Below are 9,812 nucleotides of genomic sequence, written 5' to 3' on the forward strand. Positions count from 1 at the left end.
AGAGTCAGTTGTTTTTGGAGACACTATCATTATTCAACCATAATAAAAAATTACTGGGTAAAAGCAATCCTGATATATAATAAAGATTAGCCTCATTTTATGAGGCAGGCTACTCCCTCGTTCAGAAGAGTTAAAGAAACATAAATCACCTTTCCCTCTTCTGAGAGATAAAAATCTGGCTGCGTTTGATGTTGGGTACAGTGTGTGTTCTTTGGGGCTCGCAGTTGAGAGCATTAAAGTTCCTTGCACTCTTTTGCAGCTACCATGTCTCTTATATATATATATATAAAAAAGCCAACTCAAATTTGCTCAAACTCCCCTTTGTCTTTTCCCAGAGCCAGGTTGTCTGGTTCTGTTGCCAAAAAATGTTTTTGATTCTTCAGCATTTATGAGGCAAGAGTAAATAAGGTACATAGGAGCCCTAAGTGAGGTGGTGTTGCAGAGGAGAAAGAGCCCCAGACTCAGTGGCATGCCAGAGGTGGCTCATACTTGCTTCCAAGAGGTGAATGTTAAAGTTTCAGCCATCGGGAGAGGTAGCTGACTTCATGTGGGCAGCCTGGAGTTGGCCACGGTGGGATTATTCATTTGGCAAGAGTTACACATCGGGGCTCTTCACACCAACCACCCATGAGGTTGTTAGCCTATGCCGCTGCACCACTGCTTCATCTAGAATAGACCATAGTCTGGGTGCGGAGCCCTTCTCCACCACTAGTGACTCTGATGGCAAGAGTGGGTCATTTCTCAGGGGCTTGGGAACACGTTGAGACTTTGGGGTGGGGTAGATCTAGGGCTGGGGTCTGCATTGTTTTATCAGTAGCACTCACAGCTGGGATTCTTTCATTCACACCCTGGTTCCGTTGAGTTCTGGGAACCCAGAAGCTTCTTGCTTTCTGTGCTCAGACTCAACAGGCATTTAAAACCGAGACGAGTGAGCTCCTGGGACAAGAGGCAGCCCCTGGGGGCAGCAGGTGGGGAAGCTGGCTGGCACCCAGTCCTGACACTCGGACCTGACTCCCTCACCCGTGTGGCTGTCACGGACAAGGTCCAGGTGCATCGATTTTAGGAATAAAAACAGTGCAGAAACTTATTTTAAAAATCACTCATTTCAATCCTAGCCACCATTCTTACCCATATTGAAGAAGTCGACATAAAAAGATGTGTTTGAGAAACCTCAGGCAGGCAACGAGAGGAAGGAATTACATCCTTGGCTTTCTATCCTGTGTTCAGGGCTCTGATAATGAAATTCCATGATATGGGAGACGTGGGGCACGTGCTTTCTTCCTGTGGATTTCTGAGTTCCCTGCAAATCAGAATCAGATGCTGAAACCTTGGGTCAGGCTTTCCTGGGCATCCTCAAACCAACAGTGAGGCATCTGAAGGCTGGCTGTCAATTTTTAAAAATCTTCCCTTGTTTTTTAGTCCACCAACCATTTGTTTGAAGAAGTCTAAGCCCCAGTGATCCCATTTCATATAAACCTTGGCCCTTTTAGCTCCTCCCCCTTCCTGTGACTGGAATGACCGGAAACCATCATCTCCAGGTACAAAGAACAGTTTGTGAAGTTCATTTACAAGGCCGTCTGCTATGAGTGCTCTCGGGCCAAAAGGAAATCCCCAAGGAACCCTGTTTCCGTGGCCTCCCCTCCGCCCGGCTCACTACCCTCCTGCTCCCGCATCTCGTGGGGACTGGGCGTGGGTACACCCTCATCTTCACCCATCACAATCCTTGTACTACTCGCGGAGGACGCTCAAAATACCAAATTTGTTGTTCTTGTTGTTGCTGTCCTGGTTAATTGAACCAGTCTCCTGCTCTTAGTAGTCTCACAGTCTGAACTGAGCAGATGATCCGGGAAAAGGTAGGAGATTCATGGAATCATTAAGGTTAGGACCTTGCAGGTGGAAGGATCCTAGTCCACATCCCGCCCCAGCGGTGCTCACCCAGGTGACTTTGTCTCCCAAGGGGCATGAGCAGTGTCTGTAGACGTGGTTGGTTGGTCCCTGCTGGGTGGAGGGGCTGCTGGCACCTGGTGGGTAGTCAGGAGGCTGCGACACAGCCAACGGTGCACAGAGCACCCCCCCCAACTCCGTAAAGAACGATCCAGCCCAGAGCATCCATGGTCCCGAGGTTGACACTTAGCGCCTTCCTACTAATGAATCTCTTCCAGTCTCAGATCAGACAGCTCCAAGGAGAGAGCAGCTCAAGCCACGGTGCCCAGGAGAAGCGCCTCCCACCCCACATCTTCATGGGCAGGTGGCCAGCCGCCAGAGCGGGAGGGACCAGGGGGACCGAGGGAACTCATCCGCGTGCAGGGAAGCCCGGGTGTGCGGTGGCTGTCGTCCGAGCCCGGGAGGACATGCATTCACTAAGAGATGGGACTTAGTCTGTGATTGCAGAGGGAGGTGTGCCACGGTGACACGAAAGCTGCGGTGAGGCCGGATTTGGCTCCCCGAGGACGACTTGCTAGCTCTCCCCGAGGGAGGGCTCCTGGGAGCCCCCCCTCCACACCTGCTGGCACTGCCTCGGTTCACAGTTGAGAACATCCTGAGGTTTCCATCGTGCTCTTTGTTTACTTACCGTCTCCAGCCCCCGCTTCATCCTGTTCCTGTGTAGTTGAGTTTTTGGCCCCAGCAAAGTTCACGCTGGGGCGGGAGGCGTGCGGGGCCAGTGGGGGCTGACATTCCAGGAGGGGACCTGCGGGACACTCCCAGGCCACGAGCAGGCCTCCCTGGCTGTCCTCCCGCTGGAACGGCCTCAGCGGCCCGTCGGGGGGGACCGGCGATCGCGGCCAAGCCTAGGAAGCTCGCCTGCAAGGGGGGGACAGGCGGCCGGGCCTGTAAAGTTTAGGACACAAGTGGGGACGGCGTGCGCTCCTGGCTTACAGGATCCCGCAGGAACTCTGGATCGCCCTGCAATAAAAACACGGAGCATCCTGCTCGCGGCTGAGAAGGGCTTCGAGGGTCTCCCGGGGGGCGGCTTTGAAAGGCTGCCCAAACCGCGGCCCTGATCGCCGAGGCGCGTGGCTGACGAGCGCGCAAAGCCTGCCCGGGCCCCGCGCTCTCCCGGACCCCACGCGGGGTGAAGAGTGTCCCTGCGGAGAGCCGCGCTGCTTCCCCCCTCCCCGGCCTGCCCCCTGCGGGCAGGTGTCCCATCATCCGGGAGGACGTCCGTTTGCACAGCAGCCTCCAGCGGCTGGACACCCAGGGCACCGCGGGATGCTCTTCGCCCCGGAATTTTGGCAAAAGGGTGTGCACGTTGCCGTGATAATCATGTTTTACATTCATCACGCTGCTTTCATCCAGATGGGTTTAAGCATTCTACAAGCTTTATTAAGTAAGTAGAACAAGTTATAACAGTTGAACTTGTCTATCATGGAGCGTGGTTTCTGGGTGAATCATGGTTTTTTGTTTTTTGTTTTTTTGTTTTGGCCACACACAGCAATGGGGTATCGATCAGGGACGGCGTGGAGCCGAGGGTTTCAGCCGAGCCTCCGGGAGGCCAGGCTTTGGTCTGAACTGGAAGAGCACAAAGGCCAGCGGTGTCCTGTGGTGCGCAGAGCGCGCGAGGGCCAAGGTGAGCCGTGGGGTCCAGCCCGTGCCGTCGGCGATGATCAGAGGGGTGGAGCGGGTGTCTGAGCCACACAGCTGGAGTGAGGCGGGCCTGGCTGCCGGGGCTCTTGGCCTCGGGGTCCCCGCAGAGGTGCGGGCCTCAGAAACCTCCCGCGGCCTGGAACACCGGCCTCCGATGGTTTTCGAAGGGAGGCCGAAGGGAGGCCGCCTTTCTCTTCCTTTAAGCTTAAAGATGCGTGGTGAGCAGTGGGGTGGGGAGTAGTCTGTGCCTCGGGGATGCACGCGAGGGAGCAAGCCCCAGGCGGAAAGACAGGAGGCTACGCTTGGACTGCTCCCACGTGGTCTCTGTGGAAAACCAGCCGACCCTGGTGACCGGCGTGCACTCGGCACAGCTCGGGGACAGGGGACGGCCAGGTGCACACGTGCCCCATCTTGTCCCCCTCCCCACACCCCGACGAGGTGGCCAGTCTCCACTCCATTTTGCTGCCGAGTTGAGTGAAGTTTTAGGGAAGTGAAATAATCTGCCCAGACCCACGGTTCCGGGAGCTGTGCTCTTTCCATGCCAGCCACGGGGGAGCACCGCGTGGGCAGCTGCCCCACGGCTTCCCCGCCAGCCCTCAGGGTGACTTCGGCCCGTGCATCCTCTTCCCCTGAGCCCCTGTCACAGCACCTCCCACCGGGTGAGCGGATGGCATCTTAGTGCCCTTGCGGACTGACCTTGGCTGCTCTGCTGTGACGCAAGCTGTGCCCACACGTGACTGCTTGTGCTCAGCGGGGAGCTTCACCAGAATGGAAGCCCGGCGGCAGGACTTCCGCGTCATCTCATCCCTCCCTGGGGGGGGTGCCCGGGGTGCACCTGAAGAGAGCCCCCCCAGCCCAGGTGTCCCCATCGTCCTCCACAGAACCAGCGAATGTGCCAGGTTATATGGCAAAGGGGAATTAAGGTTGCTAGCTGGCGGATGGGACCACAGGGAGATTATCCTGGGGGCTCTGGGGTGATCACAAAGTGGAAGAAGAAGGTAGGAGGGTGATCCAGGGTCAGGTGTGAGGACGGGATCAAGTGGGGTCCCTGACACCACTGACCCCAAGGATGGGCTGTGATGGATGGAGGACCCCAGTCACAAGGGGATGACCCTCATGGCTTGCTGAGCTGGGCCCTGCCACCTGTGTTTCACCTCATGTCCCAGCAGACTTGATGTATGTCATTATAAAGCGAATGGCCCAGAAAACTAGGAAGAGGATGAGCTAAGGGGTTAGCCCAGGTCCCTGGCTCAAAGGCTCAATATGTTTCTCAATGTCAGCATTCATTCATTCATTCATTCATTCAACGAGCATCACTGGGCTCCCCAGGGCTGGACATGAGTCTAGGTGCTGGAGCTGGGGTTCAGGTGCACGGCTGCATTCCCTCGTCTTCACAACACACACCCTCTATCCGGGGGCCACAGCCTTCGATGAGTTGGGGCCAGCTGGGTAACCTGAAGGGGTGGGTGGTGTGGATGGTGATGACATGGGCCCCAGGCTCCATCTGACTGCTGCCTGGCTGGGCTGCGGGCCTCGTGAGTTTGGATCACTGGGGTTTTCAGAGGAAGCCAGCTATCTGGAATTTTGAAAACGGGAACTGTTTTATAAATATTTAAAATTAAGATGACGTTTAAAATATTGGCAGCCAACTCAATTTTAAAATACCCGAGGCGCCCAGAACACCCTTGGGGGGCTGGTTTCAGCCCAGTGGCAGCTACTAATTTTGAGCACTGGTCGGAGCTGGTTTACACCGGAGCAAACTGTAGAGGTCCCCGGGAGGAAGGGAGGGTGGTTGGCACGCGCTGAGGCCCTGGGTGCCCGGCCTGGGTGGAATCTGCAGACCCTCTGTGGGGGGTCTAGACGCTACTGCGCGGCTGGGAGTCCTGCTTCTGCAGAGATGTTCCACATTTACCGACAGAATTGGGTTGCTCTTCTCAATAGAAAGCATGAAAAGGAACGGTTCAAAATGAAGGAGATCTTTCTTGGTTCTTCATTTGAGGACTTCTCCTTAGGAAATCAAAGCTGAGTCATTCTCTCTTGAGCCCAAGTTCAGGTGCTGCTGTGAGGGATCTGCGGGTCACGGCAGGTCTCGAGGTCCCGAGTGAACCTGCTTCTCCAGGACTCAGGCAGCAGGTTTTTCTGTTCCAGGCCAGTCAGCCACACAGCTTGACCATGTGGACATCCCTGTGTTCTTGGCAGAACCCGAGCTCTGCACCGCTGGGGCACCTTCCTGCCCATTCAGACGGAGCGAGCCGCTGGAGGGGGTGCATGAGGTTGGCGTCACCTTGTTCCTCTCCAGAGCCGCCGGGAGGAGCTAGGTGGCCAGGTACATGCCGGGCAGCTCCTGGCTGGAAGGCAGCAGGGGTGTGGGGGGCTGTCAGCATCCCGCCCCCTCCCAGAGCCCTGTGGGATTGCACCCCTGCCGCCCTCCCGGTCGGGGGGGAACCATGTGTGAGCGGAATTGCACCATTTCCAAGTTGAGCATTTGCCAGGGCAGGGCCTGCCAGGTGTCTCTGTCCCTGAGCCCAGTTTTACGTGGAGGCTGCTCCATGAGCCTGGTGCTCTGAGTGACTGAGAGCCCTCCGTTGTCCTTCAGTGGACCTGCCTGTATGTGAGACGTGACCCTTTGTTCAGGCTCCTAAGTGCGGGGATGGCTTATCACTGGTCTATCCCGACAGACAACGTGCACCAGCTCTGTTGTCCACGGCCCCCAGCTCTCACTGGCCAGCAGCACTTTGGACAATGGCAAGAGCTCCCCATTTCCTGGAGGCCCTGTTCCCAGAACCACATGCTCAGGCCGCCCGAGTGGCCTCTTAACAACCAAATCATAAGAATTTCACCCTTTGTGCGCCCACTGCATTCTGGGGGCCCCTGGTGATTCAAGTTCCAACACCATCCGGGTGGTCACTGCTCTGGAGCCCCTGAGCCTGGGCTCACCGCTTCTGCAGGTTCCATCTGAACATCTCGAGTCTGACTTCTCACGGGCTGCTCACCACCCTGCACACCGGGCCTCTCCCCAGCCCGTGCTGCAAGCCCACAGCCCCTTCTACTCATTCCTCAGAGCACAGCAAAGACAGAGTTGCCATCGTCCACACAACTTGACGGAAGGCCAGGCCAGCAGGGAGATTGTGATGCAGGAAAGTCAACTCGGCGGGGACTTCCAGCTGTTCCTTTCCACACCCGGGGCCCACTGGCTCGATCTGCCCTCAGCTCTCCCTCTGTTGCCGTGTTTTTGGGGTGCCTCCTACTGCCGGGACCATGCCCTCCTCCCTAAAGTCCACACTCCCAAGCACTGCGGGGGGCAGTCGTGCTTCCTCCCCACCCCCACGGTCCCACTGGTGCCCCCGTCCTGACATCTTCCCTGTTTATGAATGAGGCCGCAACAAAGGCAGCCTTCAACACTTCTTGCGCACACCACAGTCGGGCCCTGGTGTCTCCCACACCCCTTCCCCGGGAAGGATTCTGACTTTCTCTTGCACGGTGATCGTCGGAGTCTCCTATTATTATTTTTCCTAAAACACAGTAGCAATCTGCCTTCAAAGATGAAGCCAAATGGCCAGCTCTAGAGACAAGGATGTCCTGCCACTTTACATGGCAGCCCTACCTCTCCAGCTTGTAGGGGCTGGCTGTCCCCTTGCCCACGCCGCCCATCACACCAGGGTCCCCCTCCCCGAGTCACGTCAGTGTTCCCTCATGGCTGGACCACAGCCCGGGGTCCCTCAACCCGCCCGACTGCTGCTGTTGTCAGGTGGATGCTGATGGCTTCATGGCACGGCTCACTGTCCCTCACACTGGGCTGGTGACCTCCTGGAGAGCCTGGATTTTCATGACAGGACGCCCTTGGGCCGGAGGAAGAGTGTCCAGTTTCAGGCCCTGTTCCCCTCAGCACATTCTATGCTGCCTGAGGATGAACGTCCTGCCCCCGGGCCAGGGACGCAGGTGCCGGACAGCAGCCCAGAGACCTCCAGGATCTCCTCGCAGGAGATCAACCCAGGTGTCTGGGTTGTAGGGAGACCAGCTCCTCTGCGGGCTGGAGGTGGGGCTCTGGATCAGGCACAGGGCATCTGCAGCCCGGGCACCCGGGGACCCGTGGACACCTGGTGGCCTTTGCAGCCTCCAGAGAACGGGGCGGGATGTTTGTGCAGCCCTGACATGTGCTTGGGCAGAGGCCGGAGCTCCAGGGTCTAGCGCAGTGGTGACACCGCGTGTTATGAACGTGGTGGAGCCGCACCAAATAACCCTTGGGACCTCTGCCCCGAGTGCACACCCTGCCCTCAGCTCTCTTCTCCTGGGCATCATCATTCCGTATCGCAACCCACACACGTCAACCCTGAGTGTTCTTCGCCACCTTTTAACAGCTCGTAATTTACCCCTACTTGTCTAGTCGTCACGACTGGACATTGGGATGGGTTACCTTGTGTCTCCCCCGATTCACATGTTGGCATCACAGTCCCCAGAATGTCATCTTGTTTGGAGATGGGGTCTTTACGGAGATGATCAAGTTAAAATAAGGTCATCCCAATGGGTCTTAAATCCAAGGACTGGCATCCTTAGTGTTAGGGGAAATTTGGACACAGAGACAGAGACATGAAGTGAAGACCATGTGAAGACTCAGGGAGAAGGCAGCTGCCCACCCGCCTCGGTCCTGGACTTCTGGCCTCCAGAACCCAGAGACAATGAGTTCTGTTGTTGAGGCCCCCGGTCTGTGGGTCTAGCCGTCCGTCCTAGCAAAGGGATGCAGACCTTTTCATATAATAGATAATCCCATGAGAGCATCTCCACGCCTGCGTGAGCAAGGTGTGCACCTTTGCTCTTTTGCCAGGACCCGCTCACATGCCCTCACTCCCCACGGCCCCTCCTCCCCCCTCTGTGGGCACCGTGTGCCCATGTGTCCCTCCGCCACGGCCCCCGCCCCCGGCGGCAGTCAGCACAGAATCGCATCGCTGCCGGTTCACTGCTCTGCATCCCTGGTCCTAGGCCAGTGCGGTGGGTGCTAGATGGGTCTCTGCTGCACAAAGATGGGGGTGGTGGTGGCTGCACTTGGAGGCTGGTGGGGACAGTATTGGGTTCTGGATGGTCTTCCCATGTGAGCCCCACGTTGTAACCAGGCGGGACGTGGAGGCTCTGATGCCCACGCTGACTGAAGTGGAGGCCAAGGGTGGTGGCTGTGCCCTGGGACCCCGGCAGGGAGCGCAGCCAGGGCCTGCCAGTGGCGGCCAGCCGGTCAGGGAAGAAGCCACCGGCGCAGACACAACACTCAGCCTGGGCGAGACAGCCCATCTCAGGACGAGTCTTGCTGTTTGATCCGGAGTAAGTCGATAGCCCTTTGTGTCAGGACAGTGGAATTCCTTTCACCGTTAAAATGCTAAAAATCTGCTGCCTAAAAGTTTGTAACGTGGGTTTGAAATTGGAACGTCAGTCTTCCATAGATAATAAAAGTATTAGGTGTTTACTGTGCTGCCAAGTTTTATCTTAAGAAAAAAGGAGGTTCATTGAACAGCAGGGAGCTCGAGCCTCCTCCAAGTGGATTGGGACTCAAGGAAGTTTCCAGATGCAGCTGAAACTCTGCAAACCAAGGCCGAGGTCCAGGCCTGGGGCTTGAGCAAATGCGATTGAGAACTCTGTGTGTGTGTGCGTGCAGGCATGCATGTGTATGCATGTGTGTGCATGTGCGTGGAGGTGTGTGCATGTGCCTACAGGTGCATGCAGGTGCGTGCACTCTGCTGGGTGGGGACCCAGGTCTCGGTGTCCCAGGACTCAGTCAGGTTCACCCTCTGCAGCCACAGTGATGCTGGGCCCGCTTGCCAGTGGCCTGCCTGCAGGACTTCTGTCCTTTACAGCCACACGTAGCCGTGGGAAAAGTCTGGGGAGGTCAGGGACAGGGTGGAGGATTTCTTGCCCAACAAACCCATATCTCGTTGACAAAGGGCATCCCCAAATAAGCTCCTCTGTGACCTGGGGGTTCCTCGGGCCGTCACCCCATATTGTCAGCATGCAGCTTTATAGCCTGTCCGTGTGCACATGGGTGAGTTTGTGTTTGCACACGTGTCTCTGAGTATGAGTCTGTGTACACCTTTGAGTGTGCATATATGTGAGTACATGCAAGCATGGGTGTGCACATGTGTTTGTAAGCACAACGTTTCGGTGTGCAACCTTGTGTATGAGCACGTGCCAGTGCATGCCTGAGTGTGAACCTGGGTGTCCGTGATCGTGCACGTGGGCGTGAG

At 56.8% G+C, this 9,812-nt stretch overlaps 1 long non-coding RNA gene across 1 annotated transcript in view; it reads left to right on the plus strand.

The window, feature by feature from the left end:
* LOC144296277 (uncharacterized) overlaps window positions 1-9,037 on the plus strand; it is a 29,133-nt gene extending 20,096 nt beyond the window's left edge. Inside the window, exons 3-5 of the long non-coding RNA XR_013363444.1 lie at window positions 3,434-3,568; window positions 5,734-5,911; window positions 6,647-9,037. This is a non-coding gene — a long non-coding RNA (uncharacterized LOC144296277). The remainder of the gene's footprint in view (window positions 1-3,433; window positions 3,569-5,733; window positions 5,912-6,646) is intronic.
* The last annotated feature ends 775 nt before the right edge of the window (window positions 9,038-9,812 follow it).

Source organism: Canis aureus, chromosome 24 (assembly GCF_053574225.1).
Source record: "Canis aureus isolate CA01 chromosome 24, VMU_Caureus_v.1.0, whole genome shotgun sequence".
NCBI classification, from domain to species: Eukaryota; Metazoa; Chordata; class Mammalia; order Carnivora; family Canidae; genus Canis; species Canis aureus.